Genomic DNA, 16,589 nt, shown 5'->3' with positions numbered 1-16,589 from the left:
TCGTTATTTTTAACAATCCATCTTTCAATGAACTAATGGGAAATTTACCTAGAGAAATGTGAACTGAATAATCTTCATCCTTCCGTATGCAATTCGTAATCTCCAGCAACATACACCTGTGGAGGGGAAGACAAAGAGCGAGCCCCTCGCCAGAACTGTGACCCCTGTCTGTTTGTCGTAATGCAGAGCGAACCCACAGGATCGTGCAGGACGCGTCCGCAACAGAAGCAGAAGCAAGACTTGGAGCTCGGCCTGAACCTGGCGATGCCCTTGAGCCTGAAGGTCAAGAGCAGATTCCTCGATTATCTAACAGGTACGTGTGTCTCGGTGTTTGTGGCCCTTCAGAAGTTCCGCCTTTGACTTCCGTTTCGTTCCTTCCCCGTGGTTCTCTGTCCATGCGCCTTCTCGCCACTCACGTGTCATTTAGCCGATGCCGTATTTTCTAGGATGCGCCCAGGCCACTGGGTGACTTCTTGGCTCGCCCCACAGTATAGAAAGCAGTATTTGTCGCAGGCGGTCGATGCCGTTGAAGTGTGTGCCTGACCGTCCTTAGTCGTCGTCGGGGCCCAGAGAGGCTTAAAGTGGCTCCGATAACTGAGCGCGCTCAGCAGCGAATTTCTAAAACCGGAATGGGGTAAGCATTGTGCGGTGGTCCCCCTAAAACATCTGCGAGGCCCCTCTCCCCAAAATACCTCACTCCTCGACTCTCACGGGGTCTTCTGGAGTTGCTCGAACGTGCGTGGCCTTCGTCGGCTCCTTCGGCTCACGACTGATGTGTTTTCTGGGCCAGAGTAAAACTTAAGGTGCGGTGACCGCTTCCTGCCAGAACCGACTCTCTGATACGGAGGGTTTGGCCAAACCGAGAACTCCAAGCGACCGTTGAACGGTCCCGACTTCGGTCAGTGTCCTTCTCACCTCTCAAAGGGACAAAAAGTGTAAGCCACAGGTTTTCTTTAATGTGCTTATGTATGGCTTGCTGATGAATATCTGAGTTACGATAATTAGTAAGTACCGCAGAAGAATGTCCAGGGCGACATTGAGTGTGTTTGGTTAGCATGTAGAATTGGTCGTACTGTTCCTCGGGCTAATTAATGTAAACATGGACGGGGGCCACGTGTCGGTCTGCTCACGTTCTGTTTTCTGTCCTTTCTCTGACTGTGGAGTGCCATGAGGTCTCGGGGCCAAGCTCTCAGAGGCCCCTGAGCCTGACCTGGTGGGATGGGTCAGGAGTCACCCTCCGGCTGGGGCTGGGTCTGTGGCTCGGGGCTGAGCCCCTCCCATGGACAGCGTGACCTCCGGGCAGCCATGTTCGGACACTGTCCCGCGGTGCAGGTGTCCCCAGGGTTCGTCAGAGAAGGCCCCTGTTTCCTGTCCCATTCCGCTTGTTTTCAGCAAGGAGTAAGGTTGCAAATCTCTCACATTGCTCATTCCTATCGACAGGAGGACTGTAATACATAGGAAGATTTTCCTTAAAGATTTGTTAATTCAGTGAGCAAAACAGAACAAGCACATTATGGTTCTTAAAAAAATAATTTATGGCCTAGACACTGACGGTTATTCTTCAGACCCTTTATAGTTGAGTTGTGACATCCAGTAGCTTAAATCGTTAGGTTTACCCGTGTCAAGCAAATCGACGTCGCTTTTATAAAACGATAATTAAAGCAAGAAAAAATAGATTCACATTGAATCTCGTGTGTGATTGAACTAGAGTTAGACCGAGAAGTCTGACAACGTGCTTAGAATTAAAAATATTGGTAAACTGAGTGTAAATGCCTTTTTGTATCTGAATTGGATCGAAAATTTTCCAGATTACCTGAAACATTCTCATCGACGCCCTCCGGTCGTCACAGGAGAAATGATCCGTTTAAAAAAATTCTTTTCTCCACCCTCTATAAATCACGTTAAATAAAGATAACCGTATTCCAACCACATCTTTCAAAGCAAAAGTGTTTTTCTTTCGGGTTGCGTTTCCTGGAAAAATGCACGAACTACGTTTTCTTACGTCGTTGCGAGTAAGAAAAATCCAAGCAGGACTCACTCCTGCGGTGTAACGCAAACACGTGGCTGTAATTAACGTCGACCACAGTGATCGTTTACTGTCCTAAAACACAATCTATCGAGAGTCCGTATCTGAGACACATCCGATTGCTGGGACCATTTTCAAATCTGATATTAAGGCATATGAGCTGCTAAGACTTTATTCATCTACATGAACTCGCTTGATCAAACCGATTGTGAAGAGTAGAAGATTCCGTTCTCTCCTCGCCCCGTTGATGTTTAGAGGCCGTCGCTGTGTGTGTAGTTAGCTGACTGTTGAGATGGATCCGCCCGTGTCCGGCTAAGAGAAACCACAGTGCTCTCAGCTCACACAAGAATGGAGCTGTGTCACCGCTAGGTGGCAGCACGAGGTAGTTATTAAATTCCACGGGGTTTCAACTTGGCATTGACATTGCTTTTTTTCCTCAAGGAGTAAATCACTCTTCGTGCATTCCTGCCATTCCCATTGGCACTCTCTACTCCTCTCCGGAGTCGAATTGGTTAAGTCACCCCATTAGGAAGGAATGACAGCCTGTGCTTCATGATGAAATTTCTTACGTAAAGTTCTTCAGCTTAAATAAAGTGGGGGCTTCCGAGAAGGGATAGTAAGTCTGTCTTTTCTTTCGCAGTCATCTTCAAGCTAGACAATGTTGTAAATGAATGCGGATAATAGTTTTCGCAGCCAACTAAGCAATTAAAAGAAAAGACAAAACGGCATTCACAGTAGCCAAAACTTCGCTGCTCTTCGTGGCATATGTGGTTGACAGCTACAGCGTGCGTCTGCGTTCATTGCCAGGTCTTGTGCAGACAGGACGTTTTCGGTAGACACGGTGAATGGACGCGTGAGTCTGTCCTTATTGGTTTGGTGCGGGCAGCTCTGGCTGACACCGAGCTGCATGCATCAGGGCACTGTGGCCCCGGCATTAGTACCGCTGAGTCACCCAGGAGGACGCGACAGTGTCTCTGCAGAGAGCATTTGAAGCCGACGTCACTCTGCGTCACTAAATTTTTCCATGTTTCATTGAAAAAAAAAACCCACATCGTTTATGTGCGAAGGTCGTTCCGATTTGTGACATGCGGTTATACGTCCTCTCTCGTTTGTGGTCAGCTGGTCAGGTTGGCGGTTCGACAAGGCCTGAGTCTGTTGGCTCCGAGCACGGCTGTCAGAGCAAAGGTCTCCCCTGGGCCCTCCCGGCATTCGAATGGTTTCCATGAGGTCGGGCAGCGAGGATAACGTAGAATATAGTGGAATCTCCGTAGGAATAATGCAGATAGAAGCCTTTAGAGAAGAAATTCATTGACTCGGCGAGTCCCCAAAATTAAATCGAAGAAAAGTATGTGTAAGTTGATATCTCTTTTTACGTTTCCTTCACGGAAGGGCACGTACCAGTCCCAGTCATTTAGTTCCATACACTGAGAAGGAATTCTGGTACATTTGCACACACGCGTGCACACACACGCGCACGTTCATGTTGCTGTAATGACAAAACGCCATGAGGTGGTTGCTTACAAACGGCAAGCATTTATTTCTCACTGTTCCGGAGGCTGAGGAGGCCGAGGTCCTAGTGGCAGCAGATTCAGTGTCCGGTGAGAACGTCCTGGTTCACGGGTGGTCACCTCTCCGTGTCCTCACGTGGCAGAGGAGACGAGGGAGCTCTCTGGGCTCTTTGAGGAGGACGTTAATCCGTTCGTTAGGGCTCCGCCCTTGTGACCTCATCACCTCCCAAAGACCCCGCCTTCTACACCATCGCCTTGGGGGGTAGGGTTTCAACATGGGAATTTTGGGGGGACACAAACATTCAGACCAGAGGAATATATATATATATTTTTTTAACTAAAGAATTTATCATTAAATTAATATATATTAAAGAATACAGCCGGTTTTTAATATGGGAAAAGTCCATCCTTTTCTCAATAAAAACTGAGCAAATGCTTACGGACCACGACAGGGCTAGGTGGCATTCGGATCGCAAAGTAAAAGGCGGCCCCTGCCCTTGTCAAGGACACACGTCCACACTCGGAGGAACCAAGCGCGTGCTGTCAGAGAGGACACGGACCCCATGCCACCAGATGGCGGATCGGGGGTCAGCAGCGTGAGGGGCTGGGGGAAAACCGCACCCAGGGAGAGGACTTCTTGGAGGAGAAGCGATTTCAGTGGTTCGCAGGTCACTGGCTCTCGCCCCAGCTGTGTCCCAGGTCACACGGAGAGCTTCGTAACACACCGGCGCCTGGGCCCGGCCTCCAGATCCCGATTTAGTGGATCCGATGCTCCCCAGGCGAGTCCAGTGTTAGTCCCAGGACCGCCTGCTGGCCCGGGAATCCAGCTCGAACCGGAACATGCGTCAGACTTGTGGCTTAGCACAAGGTTGGGTTCTGCCGGCATCCGGTCAGGACGATAGCACAGTACGACACTCACTGGAAGCAGCAGCAGGCAGATCCGCCCTCTGGGACACGGGCCCCGGACCTTCCTGCGTCCTGTTTTGAGTAGTGCCACTAAATCAAGAGTGGACTCCGCACAGGGTTACCGGGATAGAAGGAACGGGCAGCCATGGAGGTACCAGGGAGAGGAACGGGGAGAAACGGGTGTTTCAGACGGCCCCGTCTGTGGCTCTGATGACACTTGTTAGTCTAAGCGTCTAAGCACACGCGTCCGTGCTCCATCGTAAACGGACACCAGACGGTTATTATTGCAGAATGACAATTGAAGGTATTAAAAAATGGGCAGCGTTTCTTCCCTTTTTTTCTAGAGTTTTCCCCTTTTCGGTGCTCTTAGTGTTTTTAAGCGAAAATCCATGTTTAACATACCTCTCTCTGTATTCCGCAGCCTTCTTTACGGTGCCGTGCAGGTTAGCTCAGAGTCTAGCGCAGAATATGCGTTCGATAGACGATTTAAAAGCATTTTTACTGGGGAAAATCTCCGACATACGCAACGTGAACAGAATAGTGTAATGACCCCCTACGCACCGGCTCCCCGGCATCAGTAATGAGCACCTGCCGCCGCCGCTGCTTCTTCTGGGACCCCACCTGTCCCTGCCCCGCACCCAGCCATTGATTTTTTTTTTTTTGCATTTATTGGAGGTAAAAATTGTACATATCAGAACTCCATGGTGACAGAATTGGCTGTACGATCGTGACAAACGTCCACACCTGTGAAAACAGTCCCTGTCGTGTCTCTCTCTGGGTAATCCGTCACCAACCGGGGGCAACTAATGTCATTTTTCTTACCTGAGATGATTTTGCCTATTCTCAAATGTCATCTAAATGAAGCACTGTGTTCACGATTTTGCGTCCAGATTCCTTTGCTTCGTGTATTGTCTTGGAGGCTCAGCCAGTCGAGAAATATTTTTTGAAGGAAGGAATTCTGGACTAGGAAGAGGCGGGGGAGCGCAGGCTCCCGACAAGGCAGGGACTGGGCACGTGGGTTGGCATCAGTCTGTGCCCATCCCTGCAGGCTGGGAAGGAACTTTGACTCCATCTTCCCGGCCCCCAGCCAGCAGCCTCCTTCCCAACTGCCGAGGGGGCCCGGGGGCCGATGCTCTGCGCCACGTCCCGCTACCCGCTGCTCTCATGAGTCATCGCCGTGCCTGTGAGCGGCGGTGCCCGCAGGCGACCTCTGCTTGGAGCCGGCACGGTCGCATCTCCCTCTGGAGAGTTGGCATGCTCGCAAGTCCCGTCCACGCCCCCTGGACAGATAAAAAGAGCGAGCTCAGAACTTGGCACCGGCCTTCGAGAGCTCGTTCAGGCCTCCCGAACCTGAAGGTCAGGGGTACAGAGAGCCTGAGACAGGCAGGCAGGGAGCCGCGGGCCAGGCGGGGCGCCAGGAGCCGCCAGGGCCCCATTCGCCAGCTCGGGGCCTGGCCTTGAATGGCTAGGGGACAGAGCGAACTGCCAGGCCGGTGTCGATTGGCGTGGGTGCAACACAAGGTCAGGGGACCGAGCTGGTGAGCCGTGGGAGAACTCAAGGGGGAGGGCGAGCCGGGGACAGCAGGGAGCGGACACTTCGCCCCGGAGCGGACACGTGCACCTCATTTTATTGCACGCATCTGTCCAGTGAGCTGGGCTGCCATCTGGACGACCAGGTCTGTCCTTGAGAAGTCTTGGGGACCCCTCCTGGCATGTCCGCCACTCAGCATTTTCCTCCTGATTCCCAGAGAACTGACTGATGAGACTGACCTTGGCCATGATGACGTCAACCCACACAGGCGAAAGGAGCCGCCTGCCTATTTTTTGGACACAGAACGAGGCCTAGGAATCGTTTTGCCTTGATGGCGGTTGCCACTTTTCTAGAAATGGTCTCTCCCTGTGTTAGGCCGTCTGCCTGTTCGGTCTCCCAGAGCTCTCATGGGAGCCCAATGAGACGATGTTTACAACCGCGTTTTGAGAAGCTTGGATGGATGTCAGGTATTCAAACGACGTATTGTCGTTGTCATCGCTGGCGCTTTAAACAATCGTTTGTCAGAAAAGATCAAAGCTTTCAGGAGGAGTTTGGGCTCCCGGTGCAGCTGATGCTGGCTTGTAGCCACCATGGCGGTTCACTATCGACGACGTTCCTCGGTACTTTTGAAGTGGATGTATTTCCACCCCCTTTTTGGCTTAAGTGTCAGCTTGAAATCATGGTCTAGTCATGGTTTTATTCAAAGATTCCACCAACCGAAGATGCATTCGCTCTTCAAAGTAAATACAATAACCTCCATTTTCTTGTTCAAGACCGTAGAGCAAGTGGCCAGCACCCAGACCCAGGCCATGCATGCGTTCCTTCTCCCCGGGGCACACAGTACTTACTCCCCATCAGAGCCACTGGACCCAGATCTCTTCATTAGATATAAGACACCCAAGTCTTTGGGCCCCCCACGATGCCTGGGGATTTGTCCCCCAGCGTAGAAAACCCAATTATGTGTGCAAACTCCCGAGAGACACAGATTTCTGCCACAGTTAAATATCGATAAATGTCGATGGATAAAAGGGGTTGATTTGTATTTTGTAAAAATTTTTGATGGAAATGCCATATTTTCATCAAACTCTAATCCACGTAACCGTGCACGTCCGTATCATACACAAATGCTGAACATGTTCTTCCCAGCGGGTTACGTCTGGCTCTGTGCCATTAAATATCCACATTAAATGAAGCATCATCCCGTCTTAAGATTTCTTCATTTACATGAAGAGACTCCAGGGTGTAACACTTTAATCTATAAAAAGTACTAACGAAAAGTAACCGTTACCATGGCGACACACTGTCTGCATCAGTGGCGCTTTGGAGCTGAGCATCTCAGACGAATCAGAGGCCCACGGAATGGACTCTAGATCTGTTACCACTTGGAGGGTCACGCCCCGGTTCAAAGGGAGACCTCAGAGCTTGCCCCGGACGGACGCTATTTTAAAATTCAAGGGGAGTATTTCATTATATATATATATATATATATATTTGGAGAGGACACGTTTTCGAGCCCTCAGGTAAAATGCACGTGACAAAATCGACCGCCTTAACCGTTTTTACGTGTGCCGCTCAGTGGCGTTAAAACATCTAGCACGCTGCATGGCATCGCCACACCCAATTCTAGAATTCTCCGTCTTGCAAGACTGACTCTGCACCCATGAAATGCCAGTTCCCCGCCCCACCCCTCATCCCCAGGCCTCTGAAAACCACCGTTTGACTTTCTGTCTCTCTGACTTGGACTCCTCTGAGTGCCTCGGAAATGAAATCGCACAGGATGCACCTTCTTACGACTGGCTTATGCCACTCAGCATAACGTCCTCGAGGTTCCTCCACGTGGCGGCAGGTGTCAGGATCCCCACCTTGGTCAGGTGGGATAATAATGTTCCATCCTATGTACAGACCGCATTCATAGAGCCGAGTTCGTGACATGCTTCATCTTCCTAAAAAATCTTCAGGTTTTTGCTCAGTTTGTTAACACTAATATCTTCAGATAAGTGATTTTCTTTAGCACACGGTACAAAAGACCGCCGAGGAGATCCTCGATGCGAGTGGCAATAATCCACTTTAACGCGGTCACTTCCCCGCCTTCTGGTCTGTTATTTTCCCGGAGATAAAAATAGACCGAGATTTCAACCTCAGAGCAAAGAGCTGTTTATTGTGTTTATTTAGTGTGTTATAATTAAAACTGTCGCGAATTCTGCAGCTTCATTTTGCAGAGGCTGAGAAAACCTTTTTTTTCAGTTTGGTTCAAGTAAATTCACACCTCCCGAATTCCGTTTTGTGTTTTAGCATCTAAAAATGAACCTCGACTTAAAAACAAAATGCAGCCACACCCTTGTGGCATGCCTGGCCTCCTGTAGACACAAAAGGGTGTGCGCCACGCCCAGCGTGCGTCCACACGACACCTTCCTACACTCGGCCGAGGCCATGTGACTAGACGTGCCACGGAGGACGTTGCTGCTCGCACGTGCGTGTTTCCCGAACTTTCGATGGAGGTCGGCTCCCCGACCCCACCACGGGCTCTACTCTCACTTTTAGAAGTGAATTCTTTTTCGATTAAGCAAATCATTATGAGGAAAAAGCGAGGTCGCCCTGAGACTAGTCAGTCACTGTATTTGCCACCGGTTTTGGAGACGCAGGAGGAGCCTTAGGGACGGAGGGGACGTTTGTGGCCCGGGTGCGCCGTCCAGCGCTGCATCCCGGCGGCTCCGCCCTCAGCAACCCTCCCGCTCGGTGTAGCCGGCAGCCGGCACGCGGGCTTCTGCGACATCGAGGATGCGAAGCCAGTGTCTGGGCAAGGTCAGAGGTCAGAGGTCGTAGCGTCATCATGGCAGCAGCCTCAGTGACCACACGCAGCCCATATCCCAAGGAGAAGTCTTTCTGCATCTTTCCTACTCTCCGACCTTCCAGAACTTTCCGGTCCTGCCGCTCCCAATGCGTCCCAGTGTGTCCCAGTACAGCCCAGTATGGCCCAGTATGTCCCAGTGCATCCCGGTGAGTCCCAGTGAGTCCCAGTGTGTCAGCGGGGTGTCAGTATGCTTTTGTGGGTGCGAACGCCTAGGGCAGAGCGGCCTGGGCCTTGGGGGAAAGCGGGGGGCAGCAGCCCTGGAGCGGAAGCAGCCTGGGTCAGCGTCCAGCCGCCCTGGCCAGCCTGGACACGTGGCCTGGACACGCACGCCCCCACTGTGCCTCCCGTCCCAGACCCGCACAGACCAATTATAAACTGGGATACACTGGGCCACACTAGGCCATACTGGGCTGCACCAGGCCATACTGAGATGCACTGGGCCATATTAGGATGCACTGGGCCATGCTGGGATACACTGGGACTTACTGGGATGCACTGGGCTGTGCTGAGATGCACTGGACCACACTGGGACTCACTGGGATTCACTGGGACATGCTAGGATGCACTGGACCACTGGAGGCCACACTGGGACTCACTGGGATTCACTGGGATGCACTGGGCTGTACTGAGATGCACTGGGCCACTGGGACTCACTGGGATTCACTGGGACATGCCTGGGATGCACTGGGCCATACTGGGATGCATAGGCATTGCTGGGATGCGCTGGGGTCATGCTGGGACACACTGGGACTCACTGGGACTCACCCGGGATGCACTGGGACATGCTGAGCCATACTAGTGTACTGGGACACACTGGGGACGCAGTGGGACTTACTGGGATGCACTAGGCCATACTAGGATGCACTGGGCAAATTACTGAGATCACGCTATGGACCATGCTAGGACACACTAGGACTCACTAGGGGACTCTGGGATGCACTAGGACATGCTGGGATCACACTGGGACTCACTAGGCCATACTGGGCTGTGGGATGCACTGGGCCATGCTGGGCTGCACCGGGCCATACTGGATGCACTGGGCCATGTGGGACGCACTGGGCCATGCTGGGATGCACTGGGGCCATACTGGGACACTGGGACCTCACTGGGATACACTAGGACATGCTGGGATGCACTGGGGACTCACTGAGCCATACTAAGGCTGTACTGGAACTGCTGAGACGCAACTGGACCACTGGGCCATGCTGGGATGCTGGCTTGTACTGGGATCCACTGGGCCATACTGGGATGCACTGGGATGCACTGGGATGTACTGGGCCATACTGAGAGGCACTAGGACGCACAGGGACTCACTGGGACGCATTGGGATGCCCGGAGACGCACTGAGCGTCAGGGAGGTGAGTGTGCACCGTAAACCAAAGCCCGTGAGCCGCACCGGACTTGGCTCTGAAGTGGCTTCACGTTTGAAATCCTAGCTCCCCTGTCATGGCCTCTGGACCTCGCCCTAGGCCGCCAACGGGGACGTCACACCTGCTTCCTCTGCCGGGAAAGGCGGCATCAACGCGGGCTTCAGAACCGGCCTGATGGGGCCCTCCAGGTGCTCCGCCCGGCGACGTCCAGGGTGGGCGACAGAGCTGCCCTCCCACCGCCGTCTCAGAAGAAGGTCTCGGCGCGCTTGTGGGCCGCGTGGGGTCTGGGCCGATTCTGAACCGTCGCAGGGCAAGGAGCTCGGGTGGCCCTGTGACCGGCACCTCCCAGGGCTGCGGTGGGACCCACTTCCCCGGTGCTCCTGGCGGGGGTCTCGGGATGGGGGCGGGGAAGGCACACTCACGCACACACACACACACGCGTGAACGCACACACACACCAAACATTGATTTTCAGGCGCAGGGTAATCTTCATGTAGCTGCTTCATAATCGGAACTGTCACTGCCTCAGACAGGGAGAATCATTTTCGTGATTTTGAAGACAGGCGACAGGCCCCCTTCTTCAGCTCCCAGTCCCCAGAGTGCTGATCTTCGACGGAGGAGATGTCACCGCCATCCCCAGAGGGGCCTTTGACAATGCCTGGAGACGTCTGTGCTTGTCAGAACTTGGGGGCGTTGCAGGTATTTAGTGGGTAGAAGGCTAAGCATCCCACGATGGACGGGACGGCCCCCCAGCGAAAAATCATCCTTCCCCAGACGCCACGGCGCCACCATCCAGAGACCTTGCTCCGAGGCAAAAAGTACAAGAAACGAGTCTAAGAATTAAGCTCCCGATGGTCACCACTTAATAAAGTGCCTGTCCTTGGAACAGCCACTGCTCTTCCTCCCAACTAGAATTCTCGCTGGAGCTCCGACGCAGGAAAGGAAGCAATTTGGAAAGTCACGATATCCTGAAACCGACGCCCTAGAATTCCGTGCGGTGGGGACACGGGTCTCCCCGTCAGGGGAGGTTTGCTGCATTCACTTGGGTGGCACGTGGCAGCCATCGAGCCGCTGCCCACGTGCTAAGCATTCTTCGAACGTGTGTGATCTCGTCTGATGCTCATGACGGCTCCACGAGATGCTCACAGAATCGTCTCCCCCGGACGGAGGCGGCCCGGGTAGGGAAAGGAATTTGCCGCGGTCACACAGCTAGGAGGTTGCAGAGGTGGCATCTGCTCCCTGGCTGTCTGGTTTCAGAGCACCAGCGTCTGACCACACGGCCCTCCCGCCTCCGTACACAGGAGCCATCGTACACCTGTGTGCTCGTGTGAGTGCTATAAACCGCCAAAGAGATCTTGCAAAATTGCCCTCCGAAAAGGTTACTCTGATGTATTTTCCAGTGAATAATACGTGGGAGTAATTTTCCCCACATCCTCACCAATACCGGGTATAGGGAATTTTAAAAATCTGGTAGTCGACCATCATTGTGTCCATGGTTCACCTCCTAAGAGTGACGTCACGCATCTTTTCACGTATTTATAGCCGTTCTTTCTATTTCTTTTTCTGTGAGATGCTTCCCTATTCTTCTATGGCTCGTTTATTCTTTTCCTTCAGCCTTATAATGGTTCTTCGTTTATTAGAACACTTATTATGTATCACCGATATTTTGCCCAAACTTCTCTTTTGTACTTTTTTTAATAGTACTTTTCCGTTCAAAGGAGCTTAGTTTTTCTGTCCTCAGATTCAGCGATCTTTTCCCAGTTTCTTGAGCCTCGTGTTGTTTGTGGAAGGTTCTTCCCTACCGAAGACTATCAAAAATATTGACTGTTCTTTCTTTCTTCTCGATTCTCATCGTGGAACTCAAATCTTTGATCCACGTGAAATTGGCACGCTAAGTTCGCATGCGTTTATGTATCTTAACGTGGTAAGAATCACAACTAGAGCACGTCTACATTCTTAGCACAATGCAGATTTCTGTCGAGGTGACTCCGTCTTTTGAAATTTCCCAGAAACCTGACTCGAATCGCCACGGTACACCGGAAGGGAGCCTGACACCATGTCCACGGTTTCCGTGGGCTCCGGAGGCCGGTCCCGACTCTCTGCCTCGGCCGAACTCCTCATCTCCCTTGTCACCCACCTGTCACCCAATTCTGCTCTCTGTTCCATCGCCAGACGAGGAACCCAACCCACCCTCTCTCTTTGGTTTCTCCCAAAGGTCTGCACAGAGCAGACCTTTGTGTAGGGTCAGGGTGACAGGCGAGGCTTTCGCCGACTGTAAACTGAGCATCAGACAAGCCACGTTCCTAGGCTGCGCTCCCAGAGTCTTGGGCTTCTCCCCACTTTGCTCAGCCTCACAGGCTCTGCTTCTCTCCCATCTTTCCCCTTTTCCCCAAACTTCTGATCAGTTTGGACACCAAAGAGTGTCACTAGTTCCTTGCTGGGCATTCCAAGGCAACCTGCTCCCACGGGGGGGGGGGCTTTGCCTTCCGATCAAAATATTTTCAAAACAGGGAGGCCATCCCTTCATTAAACACACCCCGATGTATATATTAACATAACAAATCGTTCTTTCTGCCGCAGGGCGTTTGAAAGTCTTTTCAGTAATGCAGATTGGGTTTGTCAAATGGCTTCAGAGAACTGATTAAGATGCTCGGTAAGGCTTTCATTCTTAATTATTAATAAACGCAGCTCCTGATTAAGGATTCTCTCGTTTTTTAAATTAAGCCTTGCTGAGTCATATTGTTTCCTGTAATACTTTGTCCTGAAGTATATGTCGAATTCGGTTAAGATTTCAAAATAGAGACCTGGGAGTGTGCACGTGTGTGTGTGTGACAGCCGTGACAGCCGTCCGCATCGGGCGTCAGGTGCCGCGATGCCTCCGGGTACCGCGTTTTGTGTTTTCGCATCTTGTCCCATCTTCACAGAGCCCGTCAGTGTCCCCTGCTTCTGGTGAGGAGAGGGAGACGGCGACTCTTGAGATGAAACTCGAGATCACTCGCTGCCACCCACGGCCGCTGTGCGTGCTGAGCGCACTTACGGCGGGCGGGGCCCAGCTGCGGTGTTTGTAGGTCAGGTGTATGTATTTAATGCACTTTCGACTTTTGCCATATTCTTTCTTTCATTCTTTCTTTGTTTTTTTTTTTGACTTTTGATATTTCCGAGTTAGGATGGGTTCCCCGGGACATAACACCTTCATGAGTCAACGAGCATCTGGACTACAAACATCTTCCCGTGCATCCTCCCATTACATCTCTACGAAGTTGCAAGCTTCAGGCACCTTTTTTGCCTGATTTTAGATAAACCCTTCCTGAAATCGTAACCCTTTTCCAATAGGATGATTCGGTGTTAGATGTTTGTATTCTAAAACTGCAGAATATCTTAAATATGTTTTCTGATAGATCTAGGGCAGCAAATCCCTTCTAGATATTTTTCTCCGGAATTACATTGAAAGAAATAAACAGCTGTCAGGAGCATGAAGCCGGAACCGCTCGACTGCCGACTCAGCGCTCTGGAAGTTTCAGGGTGTCCTGGAACACAGGTCACATGCCCTGACACTCAAGTCCTCGTTTTATTTTTTGAGAGTCAACATGAATTAGCTGCGGGAGGTTGGAAAGAGAACGGGAGAAGAAATGGCAAATTAAACGCATGTACAAGTCACAAGCCTCATTCTAGTTGTGCTCGATAGAGTCACACATATAGGTAATATTCAAAACATGACTGATACCTAATTTATGATTAGGACAAGCCTGTTCTTGATAATTAGGCTCGTTATCCATTATAACCACTGGATTACATAGTTCATTCGTTGCCATTTGGCCTTGGACCCTGTAAAACAGTTATAATGAAAGGAATATTTTACAAATACAAAAGAAATGCGTTTTGTCCTTAGGCCATATTTCACTCCAAGCTCTGTCATCTTGGAGGACAGTCAAGGGGCTTATTCCCCGAGGGAAAGACAGCAGGTATGTGGCCCCTTCGGCAAGATGCTGGGCTTGACGTCCAGGTTTTGGGGATCTGGGTGATGCTTTTAGTTGCCTTTCAGGTGGCCTAGATGTGACCCACGGCTTAAACTCCTTCTGGAAGAGAAGAGAGACAAGCGTCCTGGCATCAGCCTCTGCTAGGCCTTGGGCTTCCTTCGGTCTGGAGCCGTCCTGCCTGCACTCCGACGGGTGACGAGAGAGGAGTGTGAGGGGGACCCCGCGGTCAGCCCGACGCAGGCAGATGCCACCTCCTGAGGTTCCGGTAGGAAGGGGCGCAGAACCCGTGGGCTCGTCAAGGGGCTGACGGGCCAGGTTTAAGGCGCGGGCGGCCTGTCTGTCCCCACTGGCGTTGGTCAGGGGTCTTGGTGGGGGTCTCCTGGCGTTTTGAGTGGACACTTCCGCGCTGTTCAGAACGCCCCCCACGCGATCAGACGGCACCCTGCGCGTCCAGGAGCCCAGTTTCCCAGTTCCTGTGGCAACCAGTAACACTCTGGACACACCCCAGCGCCCCCTCAGAGGCGGCACCTCCTCCGATGAGATGCACTAGCTGTACCCGAAGGACGACGAATGCGTGATTTCAGAGATTTAGTTAGATCTCATGTTTGTCGTCAATTCTTCAGATCGAAAGCTACGTTTAAAAACTTCCATGGAATCAGCAGGATACCAGATCCGGCTGGAATCATGCCGGTCTCCCCCTCGTCAGCCCTTGGTGTTTAGAGCCTTTGTCCATGAAGCGCGGTCCTCAGCCCAGCAGCCTCCCCGTCACCTGAAAACTGGTTAGAAATGCAAAATCGACTGAATCAAAAACTGCATTTTGACAAGATCCCTAGGTAATCCACATGCGCATTACGGTTTGAGATGCGGAGCTTCGGAGAATCCTCTGGACGATCTCGTGACAGTTTTCGTAGTTGACTTATTTCCCCATCGGTGGCACGGATGATTTTGATTCCGACCCCCAACCTCCGATTTGCACTTTCCCTTGTGACAGAAATAGAAACATCTAGCGAAGAACCCTCATGGTCCTCGCAACCGGTTCCAACAACACCGACTTGTGATCCTGAGAAATAATCTCGTAATGATGAGAAAGCCAGAGTATCAGGGGCTCCTCATCATTCCCGACGCAGTCGGGGACAGTCCAGTGTCTGATCGGGCCCGTCACAGTCAAGGGCAGTCCAGTGTCTGACAAGGCCTGACACAGGGACAATCCAGCACCGACAGGCTATCCGGGCTCTTGAACGTCACAGCTGGGACAAACCCGCGACCCATCTGTCAGAGCACAGTCAAATTCAGTGTGGCCTGACACGGGCAACCACAATGCCAGTCGGGGACAGTCTGAAGTTCTTAACCGGGCTATTCACAGTCAGTGTCCATATGTAAACTGACCGGCATCGTCACAGTTGGGGACAGTCCATGCGGGTTCAGGCAGACTCGCCCCGCCACAGCTCGGGGACAGTCAGTCTCTGGTGTCTGACCGCCTATACAGTCAGGGGCAGTGTCCAGTGCTCCGACTGGGCCCATGTCAGCCAAGAATGCAGTCGGGCATGACCTACGAGCCAGTCCAGCGTGGTGATAAATATCTGTGACCGGGCAGCCCGCCAGTCGGGAAGGCCAGCCTCCAGTGTCTGACTGGCTCAATTGGGGATGTCCAGCCTCTGATCGGCCCATCAAAGGTCGGGGACAGTCCAGTATCTGACGGGCCTCACAGTCGGGGACAGTCTGAAAAGTTCGACCGTCATGTCAGGGTAGACTAATTGATCGCCAGTCAGGGGCAGTCCAGTGGTTGATGAGGCCCGCCAGTCGTGAGGTGGCAGTCCATGTCCCTTGACGGGCCCCATCACAGTCAGGGGCAGTCCAGCTCCGATCGGGCCCACAGTCAGGGCAGTCCAGTGTCTATCGATGGGGCTTCCCGGCTGCCAGTCGGGACAGTCCAGTGTCTCGACTGTTTAAGCTTCGACACAGGAGACAGTTCATGTGGCCTGATAAACTGACCGCCCGCTACAGTCATTAGGGGACAGTCCAGCCCGACAAATTTAAACCGCCCGCCGGGGACAGTCCAGTGTCCCGACCGGGCCCCGTTATTATCGGGGACAATCAGCCCGACCGCCATCGGCCCATGCCAGTCAGCAGTCCGATGAAACTGTCCGTGACCGCCCGCGAGCAACTTCTATTACAGTCAGGGACAATCCAGTGTCTGACTGGGCCAGACACAGGGACAATCCAGCATGGTCTGTGACTAGGCCTGTCACAGTCGGGGACAGTCCAGCGTGGTCTGCAACTGGGCCCGTCACAGTCGGGGACAGTCCAGTGTGGTCTGTGACCGGGCCCGTCACAGTCGGGGACAGTCCAGTGTGGTCTGTGACCGGGCCCGTCACAGTCGGGGACAGCCCAGTTTAGTCTATGACCGGGCCTGGTGTAGG

Source organism: Pteropus medius, unplaced genomic scaffold (assembly GCF_902729225.1).
Source record: "Pteropus medius unplaced genomic scaffold, Ma_sr-lr_union100, whole genome shotgun sequence".
In the NCBI taxonomy this organism is placed as follows: Eukaryota; Metazoa; Chordata; class Mammalia; order Chiroptera; family Pteropodidae; genus Pteropus; species Pteropus medius.
Note: the sequence above shows the minus strand (reverse complement) of the source record.